The sequence below is a fragment of the Chiloscyllium punctatum genome, chromosome 9 (genome assembly GCF_047496795.1).
Source record: "Chiloscyllium punctatum isolate Juve2018m chromosome 9, sChiPun1.3, whole genome shotgun sequence".
In the NCBI taxonomy this organism is placed as follows: Eukaryota; Metazoa; Chordata; class Chondrichthyes; order Orectolobiformes; family Hemiscylliidae; genus Chiloscyllium; species Chiloscyllium punctatum.
The window spans coordinates 99,591,994-99,607,996 of NC_092747.1; the positions used below are offsets into that span (position 1 = coordinate 99,591,994).

The window sequence follows — 16,003 nt, forward strand, 5'->3', positions numbered from 1 at the left end:
AAATCATTTATATAAACGTGAAGGACTCAATAGGAGTTTGTCATCTCTGAGGAAATTTGAATGTTTCATCTTAGACTCATGAATGAGGGTGAAAAAAGTAGAAAGAAACATTAATTTTGTTCGGAATACTGTACTTTATGATGTGCAGTCAGGGTTATTGAAAATGTTTTGTTTGCACAAGTTAAATATGCTAATGTAAACATTCAGCAGCTTAATCAATATCTGGTCAGAAAATGGGATAATTTGTTTGACTAGGCAATTTTTGAAGAGGTTAATGCTATTAGCTTGTATCTAGAAGCATGTATAAAAATGACATTACAAACGTAGAGAGGAGTGTGAGCAGGCTGTATGACCCCTTGAGCCTGCTCTTACATAGAGCTGACCTCCTGCATCAACTCCACTTTCACACTCTGTTCCCATATCCCTTGGTCCCTTTTGTGTCCAAAACAAAATCCAGTCAGGAATTAATTAGGTACTGTTCTTTATTCTGAGGGATCTGCATCTGAACGCAGTCTTTTGAAACAGATGGTGGGGGAAAGCCTTCTCTTTGTGTGGAGTAGAGCCCTTTGGATTCAATTTGGTAGTTTTGACCCATTTTTTAAAATCAATGTCATTGTATAAATTTGTCCCATAATTCAGTCCAAACTGGCTCTAAGTCGTCAAGTTCACTTAATAAGGCTTTAAAGGTGATTGTTATAAGAACATGAACAAATTTCTGGTTTAAAAGAAAGCGAGTGTTTGACTGAGACTGATGTATTGGCACTTTCTGTTATACAGAGAAGCTTTTACCCTCTGTGTACCTGGCTAGTGCTGTTGTACCCGACCCAGAAGTGCATGATTTTCAGCAAATGAATGAAAATGTTGCTTTATCTCTTGTTGATACGAAGTGAAGGAATTCTGCTGAAATAATTTACAATATCATAAATTATCTAAAGAACTTAACCTCTTCCTCTTTCTTCTTAGAACACTGAATGTTAAAAATCAAAACAAAATACTCTCTCCACTCCAAAGCTTGTGCTCACTTCCATTGAACTCTTGTACCAGAACAGTTTGTTCTATAACACGTAAAAGACTTGCCCGTACCAGTCAGTAACCAGGGGTTGCAAAGCAACAGCGAAACAGGTTTGTCCTTGTATGAATCTTATGGGTTGGAATGTTGAACAGGAGTTTGTTTATCAAGCTCTACTTGCACCTGACCTGCTCTTGTGTCTTAAGCATTCTCGATAGAGATAGGTGATGGCCCTAAGCCAGGTTTTACTTGGAAATATGTACTTGCTGTATGTGGCTTGATGCACTTGGGCCCACCCTTGATTAAATCCAAAGGGAAAGTTGGAAATATACCCAGCCTTCTAATATAGGGCATGCATTATAACAGACTTGTTAAACTTCTTGCATCTGAGTGAAACCATTTGTTTTTCAGTCCTTGTTCTTTTTGTGCCATTATTCTATACTGGTCTTTTTTCTCAGTTTTATTTCTCCCTCTAATCCCTCTCTTCATCTTGCATCTCTCACAACGCACCTTTATTTTTTCACAATACTACTTAATTTCTTCCGTATTAGAACGAATGGACTTTTTTCAACAATAGGTTGTGACATAGAATTCTACGCGTTGACTTCAATCTTTGTAATAAATTTACATCTACCTGTTGCTGTCTATAATCTGATACAACCATGCCTATGTTTCTTTTACTATAATCCTTTAAACCCAATATAAAGTCAATTAAATTCCTTTCTGATTTCTTGCTTTAGAATTGCTTTAGAAAATTTTTCAATGATGGAAATTTATCTCCCTAACAAGGTTCTGTACTGATTCGTGGATGACACAACTAGCAATACTAAAACACTAACTGTCAGTTCCCAATGTCTAATCTATGTCCTAACTTCCTCTCCATGGCCTGAATTGTCATGATCTTCAATTGTTGCTTGAAACATTAACCACCTTTTTTATGTGGTCTTTCCTTTTTCGCTTTACCTTTGAAATAAAGTAAAATAATCAATGACTTTGGAGTTGCTTTTAAGTGACAGTGTGGGATGGAATTCCTCTTGTCAATAGCTTTCAGAAAAATTGCTGGCTTGAGTAACAACATTATGGGCAATGTAACATGTCCAATCCACCTAACCTGCACATCTTTGGACTGTGGGAGAAGCTGGTGCACACTGAGGAAACCCACAGACACAGGAAGAACGTGTAACCTCAACACAGACAGTTGTCCAAGACTGGAATAGAACTTGGGTCCCTGGCACTGTGAGGCGATGGTGCTAACCTCTGTGGCACTGTGTTGCTGAAAAGGTCAGAAAAGCCTGGGCTGTTGTGTACTGAAATTCCAGGATGTACCGTGGAATGCTAATTCTTCCCCTGGGAGTTTTATGTCCAGCTCAAAGCAAAACATAGTAAATGTTTTCTTTTCAAAACAAAAGTCCATTTATTACATTGCTTCAGAAATAAAAATAATAACACAAAAATGAAATCTTCATTGCTATTCCAGCCAAAACAAAGCCAAAAAGATCTGGAGCATCAGGAGAAGTTGTCTGTCTCAGCACACTGTGCTATTCTAACTCTTCTCCAGTTAGCTCCTGAATCCTAGCAGCAAGTTGGACTATAGTTAAATTGGCATTCAGTTAGAGAGTGGATGCCTGTGATAGCCATCTTAAATTGCACCTTTATATAATTATATTGTAGCTGAAAGATTTGGGGGAATAGTCAGTGAAACCATGTCCATGAATGCATCCTGATTACCTTGTGAATAAATTCCACGTTCTTGAACCATTTATCAATTCAATCTCTTAAATTTCCTGTATTTGCTAATTCTGGGGAGTTTTGCTTCTCACTTACTTCTGACAATATTCTGGAGTTTTGCCCTGATGTTACTCCCAGCTATAAAGTGATAAATGTGAAGAGATGAATATGAAGATGCTGGGAAGTCAAATTGCTTATCTTTGTTCTTATTAAGCGAACACTGCCTTGTTTAATATTAGCTGCCTAATTTGCTGCACTAACTCCTGAAGCACTGAATGCTATTTTTATTTGTTCTATCACTTGAGGGCTACACAAATTTCATTCTTTTATTCATTTTAAAGAATGAGTTAAAATGAACCATGAAAACTTTAAACCTCTGAGAAAGCAAGTCCATTATACAATTAACTCATGTTTGATACAATATAGTCAACATTGCATTTTTGTCTTGATTAGAATGGTGCTGGAAAAGCCCAGCAGGTCAGGCAGCATCTGAGGAGCAGGAAAACTCATGTTTCGGGCAGGAGCCCTTCATTAGGAATGATTCCTGATGCTGCCTGACCTGTTGTGCATTTCCAGCACCAATCTAATCAAGACTTGAATCTCCAGAATCTGCAGTCCTCACTTTCAGCCTGTTGCATTTTTGTCTGCCAGTTGATGTGATTTCTGGGTGCAATGGGCTGCACTGATTGTACAAGCAAAAGTGAGGACTGCAGAAATGTTTCTGCAGGAAGTGTGGGAAATCCAACATTTTCTTGCACTCCTTCGAGCTGGTTTGCTTAGTGCTGAGGGCCATTTTGGTTGGAGCAGGTGCTGGGAGCCCTTTCTGAGCTGATTCTGACCTGAGAAAGACAGAAGAACAGGTGAATGTGGAAGTGACAGCAGGAATCCAGATCCTTTGATGTTTGCATGCTTGTTGGAAGAGTATGAGCAGCTGGAGTCTAAATTAAAGCCAACCTTGAGAGTAATCATCCCTTTATTGTTGCCTGAGGCATGAGCAAATAACATGAGAGGGAGGAATGCATGGCACAAAGACTGATGTGGGAGAAATGGGGTTTGATTTCTGAGGTGCTGCTACCAATCTTGGGAACAGTGGGTTCTGAACCATGGGATGGTTTTCACTTGAACCATACTATGACCAGTGTTCCGTTGAATTTAATACGTAGGGTGGTTGAGAGGGTTTTTAATTAAATAGTGGATACCAGTGATCAAATTTGGGAAGATGTAAATCAAAAAGTAGAGACTGTGCAGGAGAGAAAAATATTAATATTGTAAAAGATAATATAGTAAAAAATTGGAAGGAATAGAGAAGTCAATTTTAAGAGTCACAACAATTAACATGAGAGGTGAAAAAACTGATGGCTTTGTACGTAAATGCATATAGCATTCAAAACAAAATAGATGAACTAATAGCACAAGAAGAAATAAATAAGGATAACCGAACAACCATTACAGAGACGTGATTGCAGGATGGCAGATTGGACCTGAATGCTGAAGGCTATGGGACATTTAGGAAGAACAGGAAGCTAGGGAATGGTGTAGTGGTTGTTTAGTCAATTAATGATGGTATTGACACAATAGAGAAAATTTCCCTATGACCAGAAAATGAGGATAAGGAATTGGGAAGCAGTTAGAAGCTGTTATTAAAATGTTACAGCATTTTTGCACATTTCAAGGTAATCAGGCAGCGTCATTTTGTGAAAAGGCCTCATGTTTAAACAGTTTAATGGAGCTTACTGTGGAAGTAATGTGCTGTGGATAAAGGAGAACTGATGAATGTATTGCACTTAGATTTCCGGAAGGCATGTGACAAGGTACCACAATAAAGCATATTGCAGAAAATATGAACTCATAATATGGGGGTAACATTTAAGTATGGGTAGAACTTGGCTAATTAACAGAAAACTGAGAGTGGGAATAATTTGGTCACATTCGGAGTAGCAATATAATGAGTAATGGACCTTCTGGTTTTACAATTCAAACTTGACTTGGATTAGGGTCCAAAGGAATGGTTACCAAATTTGCATCACACCTGAAGTAAATATTACAATATTGGTCTCCTTATTTAAGTGAATACATTGGAAGCAGTTGAGAGAAAGTTTTCTGAACTAATATCTGGAATGGGAAGATTATCTTATGAGGTGGGCATCTTAGACAGCTTAGACTTATATCTGCTGGAGTTTAGGAGAGTAAGAGGCGACTTAATTGAAACATAAACTGGTCAAAACTGAACTAGCCAGGCAGTAGGTGAAGATAAAGGAGACAGTGCTGATGAAGGGGCATTCCTTGATTTTACACTGTTGGTCTCTACCTCAGATACTCATGCAGTGTGTTTTGTAGAGAAGAGATTGGAAATGTGGTCTGGTGGGCTGATACACTGGGCCTGAGTGTGCTGCAGCCAGGGCAGAGGGTAAGCGTAATGTGCTGACATTTTTGCCACCTACAAACGGACCCCACCACCAGAGGTATATTTCTCTCCCCACCCCTATCTGCTTTCCATAAAGACCGCTCCCTCCGTGACTATCTGGTCAGGTCCATGCTCCCTAACAGCCCGCCCTTCCCTCCCGGCAACTCCCTCAAAAGAGCCTTCCACATCCATCAAAGTTTCACCTGTACTTCCACACAAATCATTTACTGTATCTGTTGTTCCCGATGCATTCCCCTTTACATTGGGGAGAGTGGACGCCTTCTCGCAGAGCGCTTCAGAGGACATCTCCGGGACACCCGCACCAATCAACCCCACCGACCTGTGGCCGAACATTTCAACTCCCCCTCCCACTCTCTGCTGAGGACATGCAGGTCCTGGGCCTCCTCCATCACCGCTCCCTCACCACCCGATGTCTGGAGGAAGAACAGCTCATCTTCCACCTCAGAACACTTCAATCCCATGGCATCAATGTGAACTTCACCAGTTTCCTCATTTCCCCTCCCCCCCCCCCCCCCCCACTTACCCAGTTCCAACCTTCCAGCTAAGCACCATCTTCATGATCTGTCCCATCCGTCAATCTTTCTTCCCATCTATCTGCTCCACCCTCCTCTCTGACCTATCACCTTTACCTCCACCTTCATCCACCTATTGCCCTCTCAGCTACCTTCCCCCCCCCCCCCAGTCCCACCCCTTCCCATTTATCTCTCCACTCCCCAAGGCTCCCAGCCTCATTCCTGATGAAGGGCTTTTGCCCGAAATGTTGATTTTCCTGCTCCTGAGATGCTGTCTGACCTGCTGCGCTTTTCCAGCACTACTGTGATCTAAACTTTGGTTTCCAGTATCTGTAGTACCCACTTTCGCCAAGCATAATGTGCATGCTAGTTTACTGCTGGCTGAGGTGGTACATCTTCTGCACCAGAGATCCCTGGTAAAAACCGGGCTACAGATGCAGATTGATGGATGTACACAAGAAAATGCTTGGTGTGTTCGTAAGCCTGTCAGAAAGCCTGTGTTCAGTGTATGGAGCACAGAGTGGTCTGACGCCAGCTTGTCACTGGGATTTGCATGAAGTTCAGACCCTTTCCAACATGAGAGTGATAGCTGGCACCATTGGCACAGTTGTGGGCCTGATCATCCGATGGTTGACGTGGCAGCCTCTCTTGTAGTATCAGCATGTTCCACAGAAATTGTGAATGCTGCAGTGTTGCTCAGACTACAGTCATGCAACACCAGTTTTCTACATGCAATCTGAGACTCTAGTCATCTTGGCTGGGGCTAGTGGTATTAAAATTGCAGCTTGCAGGGTTTGACTGCAGTCCAGCAATCCGTCCACCAGCAGTTCACTGGATTTGATCAGATGCAATCCCAGGAGAGCAGGTGTGCCTCCAGTTTACAGAATTTGGTCTTCTCTCTTTCTCTCTCTTCCACCCCACCGGAATTTTACTGTTTGTACTCCCAAAATTACTGTTCCGCCAATGTCCCAAGCTGTTTCCTGTCCACTACCCAACCCAAACAGAAACACTCAAGCAAAGCTTGTACACTCTGAAGCTGGGTCTTCTGCAATCGTGTTACTTGAGGTCAACTAACAAGACCATGTGGAGGCTCCCCCTAGTGTAGGCTAACATCCTCCTAAAGTGGGGATAATGTGTGATAGCTAAGGGTGTACAACAAGCACAAAGAGAATGAACAAAGATGATTAGTTTAGGTTTGTACACAGTTTGCTTGATATTGTTGATATATTAGATTTGGAATGTTTATTTGGTGTTGGCTTTGTTTTACATTGTGCCCAAGAAGATAAAGTGATGAGTAGGACAGAGGGAAGATGAGAAATGTGGAACTGTTGGTGGCTGTGGGATTGGCTTTGTAGTTACCTGACTGGAATAGGTTCTTCAGGTACAATATGGGTTGAATGTGGGTTTTTAAGTTGTCTTCTCATCAGCTTCTTGTCTCTGAAGAGGTGGTGGTGATGTTGTGCAACTCACAGAAAACCAATGTGAATTCCCCTCCGCCCTCTGCAGAATTCATCCCAAACAGTCAAGCATGGCCTACTCCAACCTTCTGGGAGATGTTATGAGCAGTAAAACAAAAGGGCAGCAGGAAATGTGGGTGCAGTCTCCCCTTGCTGGAGGTGGTGACAAGGGTAACCATTGGTTGAGTTGATCTTGAGTTCCTCTCCTTCCTGCCTTCCAAGTTCAGACGGAGAAGGTCTGTGGGGAACTTCCACAACCTGTTGCTGATAAAGACCCTTCCATGGTCAAGTGGGGATGAAGGATTGGCCTCCAATCTGGTGGCATTGGGAGGCATGGATGAGAGGCAGCTGAAAGCCAATTCCCTGCCTTCAGCTTCAACATCCCTCTCTCCTGCGATTCGCCAAACCTAATAAGAAGCATGTAACAAGTACTTAACATCTCATCTCTGGATGTCCTGCAAAGGAGGCCTCGACTGGCAGGCTGTAGGCCCCAGATGTTTTTTGATTGGCCGGCAGCTTCTGGTGAGGCCAGTGACTCACGGAGAAACTCACACGCGCTCGTCTGTAGATGCACAATTATTGCCATCCAGTCAGCATTATCATGGCAGTGGGGCTGGTGTGTTTGCCAGCACTGAAAACACACTCCTCTCCTACAGACTAAAATAAGTAGAAACATTTTTGGCACGTGTTCTTTTTAATTTATTTGGAAGACATTAGTTTATTATCTGTGTGTCAGCTGAAACCGGGGAGAGGGCTGTTTAGCTGTGCAGACACCACATACTGGAATCTGTCCAAACAGAGCGGGTGACTCTCTCAATAGTAGCTAACAGTATATCACGGCTGATTTATGAAAGATAGTTCTACTATGAGGCAGAGGCAGAGTGCACTTGACACCACCTGGTTCCAGTACATGGGTCTGTGACTATGGTATCTGCTCGCTAAGCAGTTTTGTGGAACATGTTGTCAGATGTTTATGCAGATAAAAGGCCAGGCGATTACTGGACAATCCAAGGGAGAAATGGAACCCCAGCAACTGAAGGGCAATTATGGATGGGCTACAAAATCTGGCCTTGCCAGAAACACTCACATCCCATGGAGGAATGAAGAAAAAGATCAAAAGGCTGTTGACTTTTATTCCAAGTAGCTAATGCAATATGTCACTACGCAATCTGATTGATTGTATTAGAACAATGGTGAATTGTTGCTTAATGTATTGATGAATGCATGATGTAGGGGTGATATGGTAAAATGGGCTCGTCATAAAGAAGTTTGAGATAATGATTCAGAGGCACGAGTTCAAATCTCAGCAGAGGACCTGGGGAATTCAAATTGAGCTAATTAAATAAATTTGAAATTCAAATGTGCCATCAGTAACAAAGAACAAATTGCTGTAAATCCAGCTGTTTCCCATTCAGGAAGGAAATCTGTTGTCCTGAAACTGATCTAGTTTTACTCCGAGCAATACAACTTACTTCTAATAACCCTCTGAAATGACTGAGAAAGTAGCGCAGCCATATTGGAATGGCACAGTGGCTCAGTGGTTAGCACTACTGCCTCACAGCACCAGGAACCTGGGTTCGATTCCAACCTCGGGCGACTATTTGTGTGGAGTTTGCACGTTCTCTCCGTGTATGCATGGGTTTCCTCCAGGTGCTCCGGTATCCTCCCACAATCCAAAGATGTGCAGGTCAGGTGAATTGGCCATGCTAAATTGCCCATAGTGTTAGGTGCATTTGTCAGGGGTAAATATAGGAAAATGGATCTGGGTGGGTTGCTGTTCAGAGGGTTAGTGTGGACTTGTTGGGTCAAATGGCCTGTTTCCACACTCTGTAGAATCTAATATCAAACCACCTTAAAGAGACCATGGTGTGAGGAAACATCGCATCAATCACCTCACAGTGAGCCAGGCGGCAGGTTCATACATGAGAAAGGCTCACCACACCCAACCCTGCAGAAGCCTCCTTGATAACTTCTGGGATATCATGGCAGAGTTAGGGGAAGCTGTCTCATGAATGAGTCACCTAGCTGCGGTTTGATGTGCTTGCATTTGCTAACTTCCAGTCAACATTCCAGACTCCTCAGTGATGATCCCCGTTGGTATCTCACCTCACTGAACTAAGACCCACCAAAGGTGGTGGCATGGAGATGCATAGTGAGAGGAGAATTGCACTGGGAAATACTCATGAAGAGTCATACTATCGAGATAAAAGTAGACAAGCAAGCCTCCTGCAGATTATATCACCAACTGCTCACTTCATTCAGAGAATGAACATCCTGAACACCACATGCACAAAGCAGCAAAGGTACAGAATGGATCTGGCATCAAGCCATCAACTATCCCAGCCAGATGTTGTCAGGTTCCAAACCTTTGCTGCATTCGCCTTCTAACAACATTCAGCCAGAAAGGATGTTCCATTTGGCTTCCTTCTGGGCATCATAGTTGCTAGTCTGCAGTCAATTTGGTTGACTCTTCGCAATAGCAAAAATGACTGGATGCAGCAAAGGCTATGGACCGTGACAATTCTGAGCTACAACAGTTGAAAGCTTGTGCTCCAGAACTAACTGTACTTCCAGCAAAGTTGATTGAATACTGTTCAATTCCATTTGCAAGCCTTTGGATACTGAAGCAGTCCATGTCAGCACACAGTAAGACCTGGAAAACATTCAGGCTAGTGCTGCTATGTGGAAAGTAACATGACTGCCACACAGGGACCAGGTACTGAACATTCTTACCAAAGGTTATGGGCAAAGGGCTGGAAATGGATGTGAGGATGTTGGATCAGCCATGATCCTATTGAATGGGAGAGCAGGCTCGAGGGACTGAACAGCTTCCTCCTGTTCCTGTTTCTTCTGGTCTTATCTTCACAAATAGAAATACTCAATGCATTTACACATTAAGGCTGTGCAAATAGAAGTGCTCTTTATCCCATTATTAATTTAGGTGGATGCTGTTTTCTTTTTGCATTTGCACACTGCATAAATTGTGTTCACTCACTGTCCAGCATTTGCAGTTAATTTCTCACATTAAAAAAGGTGCAGATAAATTTAACAGACTTTGAAGGGCAAGGATATACATATGTATTAGCATAGCTTTATAACAGAAGTAGCCATTCGGCCTACTGAGTTGGCTCCAGCATTCAGTAAAATCATGGCTAATTGGCTGTTCTTCAAATTCCATATGCCCATCTACATCTCACAATCTTGGATTCCGCTGCCTGACAAAAACCTATTTACCTCTGCTTTAAAAATGTTCAATGATGCCACCTCCACCACCTTCTGGTGGTGAGTGTACCAAAGTCATGCAACTCAGAGAGAGAAAACAGTTCTCTTAATCACTGCCCTGAAAGGGTGACTCTCATTTTCAAACAGTGCCCCCTGATTATGGACTGGTGCACTGAGGAAATATAGTTTCCACATGCATCTTGTCAAGACCATTCTGGATCCATTCAGATAACAGGCAACAGTTAACTGGAAGTTTGGGACTGGGCTAAATATATTGGACAAAGATTATATCCTTTTTGCGATACAATTGGAAAGAAATGTGTATTCATCGAATCCCTACCATTGGAAACAGGCCACTTGGTGCATTGAGTTCATACCAACCCTCTGAAGAGCAACCCACCAGAACCATCACTGTGTGCCTGCATTTCCCATGACTAAACCACCTAGCCTGTCCATTGCTGGAAACAATGGGCAATTTAGCAAGACCAATCCACCTAATGTGCATATCTTTGGACTGCAGGAGCAGTGTAGAGAACAATACCATATCAGGTGAACCTTCAGTTTCTAGTTTCTAGGATGGAGGTTACAGAGCTGGGGCGAAATAAGGCTGTGGAGGAAATCAATACAAGAATGAAAATGTAAAACTTGAGGCATTGTTTTCAGATACCAACCACATTAGAAGTAAAAGTATCCAATGGGATTGTATCAATGGGATTGATCTGTTTGCAGTTTTCTGCTGATTGCAGTGACAGCTGATGCCACTTCTAATCCAGCTCTTTCAATTCTGTCATTTTTCTCAATTACAAAGATCACATTCATATCACTACTTACACATCTGTAGCTGTTGCCTTCCTTTTCATCAAGAAGTGAGGGTTATTTCCTGAAATAGCTCACAGGAGGCAGGTGACCCAACCCAAATCACCCTTTATTTACATGAGCACAGTATATGGACTCTGATCAGCCAGCTCTAAGCCAGTCCCTAGATTGAGAAGGCTCTTTGAATCCCCATTTATATATTTTTTCTTTTTTTCCTTTTTTTTTGTGAATATACTACAAGTGCATAAAACTTTATTCATGTTCCACCACCAGGAAGAAATGAAACACTTGAGTGGCCAGTGACAAGCAGTGCCCTTCACATCAAAGGGCAAAGGGAAGGTAATCTCTTTTTTTTCTTTATTTTATCCAACACCCTGAGAACCAGCTCTCAGAATGAATATAACCGCTGACACTCCTGTTTGTTTTTCCTTATTTTTCTTTTCTCCCCCACAGTACCGCCTAACCACGATAGTACTTATTTTTCCCCAGCACCCATGTTGTGTGTGTGTGCAGGTGTCAGACGCAGTGAAGAACAAGTGTGTAAATCTTTGCTGATATTCCACCACCAGGAAGAAAGGAAAACACCCAAGTGGCCAGTGACAAGCAGTGCCCTTCACATCAAAGGGCAATGCTGCGTGATCAAAACAGTGAAGGGGAAGGGGAATCCCCATATATTTATTTTTTAAAATTAAACAATACACAGTTGACAAAACAGTTAACATTAACAGCTGTATACAGCGAAACAACAATTTTACAAGGGAGTGCAGCGGCAAAGCCAGCCCCCAAACCCTTCCATTCAACCAGTTTTCAGGAAATGAGGACAAACCTCAAATCCCAGTTTCAATCACGACAAAGCAATGACAAATACGTAGAAGATAGTCCAAGTACATAAAAAACAATGCATAAAATACAGACCCCCCCCCCCACCCCCACCCCACCACAGCAACCCAACCATCCCTCCCACCTTTCGGCCACTCTAAAGCAGCGGCCCCTACACCCCTTCTGGCTCTCGGTCCACACCGTGCAATCCCCTATTTGTTTTTTTTTCCAGCTCCCTCAGAGGCAGCTCTCAGTCAACAGAACCTCTGACACTCCTGTTTATTTATTTATTATTTTCTATCCCCTGTTTATTTTTCTATATGAAATGATTTGAATTTATTGTACTAAGCTTTCTTAAAATCCAATCACTTCCAAAGTGCAAGAAAACATGAAAGCAAGATAGGAAAATCATCGTGCACCTCTTTTGCGTAAAAAAAAGTACCTTTTTTTGTTTCCGAATAACATTTGCAGTATGAATATTTATTAAATAATCCTCAGTTTATATCTGCCAGCCAGGACTCCCTGACTGGTTAGATTAGATTACTTACAGTGTGGAAACAGGCCCTTCAGCCCAACAAGTCCACACCGCCCCGCCGAAGCGCAACCCACCCATACCCCTACATCTACCCCTTACCTAACACTATGGGCAATTTAGCATGGCCAATTCACCTGACCCGCACATCTTTGGACCGTGGGAGGAAACCGGAGCACCCGAAGGAAACCCACGCAGACACGGGGAGAATGTGCAAACTCCACACAGTCAGTTGCCTGGGGCAGGAATTGAACCCGGGTCTCTGGTGCTGTGAGGCAGCAGTGCTAACCACTGTGCCACCGTGCTGCCCTGGTCCAGGTTAACAATCCCAATCAAGGATCTCCTAGTCAATGAGATCCCCACCTGACCTTTATTTCATTCAGTACACTTTCACTTTAAACATATACAATAAGTCCCTGTTTAAAATTGTGTTTGTTGGCATCTTGCTTTGGTATTGTTAATAGAATCACAACAATCTTTATTTAATGTTGAATTTCGGTTTGAGTTACATTGCCAGGGACCTGGGTTCCATTCCACCCTCAAGTGCCTCCCCATGTTCTCCTCGTGTCTGCTTGGGTTTCCTTCAGGTACTCTAGTTTCCTTCCACAAAGATGAGCACGCTTGATGGATTGGCCATGTTAAGTTGCCTAAAGTTTCCAGGCGTGTGCATGCTAAGTGGGTTAGCCATGGGAAATGCAGGATTACAGGGATAGAGTAGGAGGGTGGGTCTGGGTGGGATGCTGTTTGGGCGATCAGTGTGCACTTGATGGGCTGAATGGCCTGCTTCACATGGGTAGGGATTTTATGATTCAATGATCCTGTTCTGTGGCCTGCCTGATTTCAAGACCCTTTTCCCCATCCCTCTGCTCTCCTCCTTGACCTTCATGTTGTTTATGCCCTTGCTGTCAATCAGATAGAACAGAATGCTGTCAAGCAACAGTAATATACTATGGTTGCTGAAAATCTGAAATTAATACAGGAAATACTGGAGAAGCTCAGCAGATCTGTCAGCAATACTTGTGAAGAAGTCATATTGAACTCATAACACTGACTCTGTTTTCCCTCTCTCTGCAGCCACGGCCAAAACTGCTGAGTTTCTAAAGCATTTCTTATTTTTAGTTTCAAACGTTTTGCAGGATTGACTCTTTATTGATAATAGCTCTGTAGAATCCCATAACTTACAAGGAAAGTTGTCTGTAGTTCTGTAAACGTCCCAAGCCATAAGTGAAATAAGTTGTTAACTTGTTAAGGCATTAGATAGTTGCGTTGACCTGCTGATCCCATCCCTACTGGATCACCTGCAGTGTATTCTCAATGCACAGCAGTGCCACAGAAAGAGTAGTAAACTGGTTTACTGGAACAATGTAGCAGTTATAGTGCAAATAAGGATTTGATTCCCCTGAACAATATAATATAGTAGGCAGTGTACAAACCAATGTAGTTCATACAGAGATTGAGATTCTTTTCCCTTTTCTTTTTCCTCAAAACCTTGAGGCTGATGCTTTCTGCAAACTCATGGACAGAATTCAGATCTTAAGTTCATTATAATTAGTTTCTTTGTTACATTGTTCCTTGCATAGTGATTTTATATTTGCATTTTTAAAATACAAAACACAATGCCTTATGCTTGCTTTTAAAAAGAAGAAACATTAAGGTCTAGGCAACATTCTTATTATGTTGAGGAGTTTGATCTGGTCCATAACAATAGCCCATTGTTGTATGAATGAAATATTGTTGTATGTGTGTAAGTTTTGGGCTAATAATACTCATCTATTGAACTGTTGAAGGTATAATTGGTCCTCAGCAGTCGTGGTGAATCAGAGATAAAACAAATTGCTTGAGAATCTCTGGGTCTGGCACCATCTGTGGAGAGAGAAAGCAAGTTCATGTCTTGAGTCCAGTACAAATGTCCTTTAGAACTGACTTAAAGCCTTTTTATAAACTTGCACTCACTTTGCTGTTCAATGTAATAGCAAAGAAACCAGGACAATATAGTATTCAGGATGCTGACTCACACTGACATCAAGCTGGGTATCACCTCAAAGATCTGTCCCCTCTTTCCAAAACACTCCTTGTTTTTAGGTAGACTGTTACTGAAAAGAGATTACCTAGAATCTCTACCATGTAGAAACAGGTCATTTGGCCTAACGAGTCCACACTGACCCTCCAAAGAGCATCCCACCCAGATCCAACCCCTTACTCTATCCCTATAACCCTGCATCCCCATGGCTAACACACCTAACCTACACATCCCTGAACACTAAGGGTGATTTAGCATGGCCAATCCACCTAACCTGAAAATCTTTGGACTGTGGGAGGAAACTGGAGCACCAAGAGGAAACCCACACAGAGAACATGCAGACTGCACACAAACAGTTGCTTGAGGGTGGAATCGAACCCGGGTCCCGGATGCTGTGAGACAGCAGTGCTAACCACTGAGCCACTGTGCCACCTGTGATGTGGGAAAGAGCAATGCAGTAGAATTGCAGGGAGCCATGTGAGAAAGACTCCCTGAGATGTTCCCATCTTCAGGTCATTTTTTTCTGTGGCACATCTAGGACTTTACATGGAGAGGTAGCCAGTTCCACAGAGTTGGGCAATCAATTTAGCATAATTAATAAGCCAATCAATGGCTGATCGGATTACTAGCAGTTTATTGATGGCAGGGGGAGGGGTGGGAGCGTGGAAGGCCTGGGAATCCTCATGGCAAGGTGAAGTTGCCAGCTAAATGGGGCAGTCTTCATGGTCCAGGCTCATTGGTTCAAAGAGGGTTCAATGGGAAGGTAGCCCCTGCTTTCTCACAGGAAGGACTTCTCGATCACCATGACCCCTGATTTTATTTTACGCAGTATATCTCAGTGCTCCTGAGGTTTCCTCCCACCCCCTGAAGTCACCACTTCCCCTGATGGTGTGAGTGAGGACTCAGAACTACCTGCCCTCCAGTTGAGCTGGCCACATCAGAAACCTACTGGCAGCAGACCTTCAGAGGCCTAATTCAAACCCACCTTTCACCTTGACATCTGTGTTCCAATGCACGTGGTAAAATTCTGGGTTTAGCCTTCAATATGTTGCCATTACGAGTTCCTCAAATAGCTGCTTTTTTTCTCAGTTTTGAAATTGATGGATTAAAACTACAGTAGGCCATGTTTTATGTCAAACAGAGTTTTGGCTGTGAACAAAGACATTAGTGCTGTAGATTTGCAACAGTTCAGGTTGGAAAGTAGAAAAATAGGTCTATTATGTCACGCTGCAACATATGGCAGATCGGAGAGTAGACTCCTGTGTAGTTACACTTCAATGTTAATAAAACACTGGGAAACTCTCACAGGTCAGTCAGTGCCTGTGGCTAGAGGACTGTGTCATGTTAAGTCTGTTCCTCCATCTACAGATGCTGCCTATCTTGCTGAGGGTTTCCCTGCACTTGCTGTTTTATTTACATGGTATTAAAATTGACTTGCAAGTCTACAAATGGAATCTCTCTAA

The 16,003-nt window shown here is 42.6% G+C and overlaps 1 protein-coding gene across 2 annotated transcripts in view; it reads left to right on the plus strand.

Moving 5' to 3' along the window:
- The window catches only part of tbc1d4 (TBC1 domain family, member 4), a 283,205-nt gene that overhangs the window by 86,735 nt on the left and 180,467 nt on the right, over positions 1–16,003 (plus strand). The window lies entirely within an intron of this gene.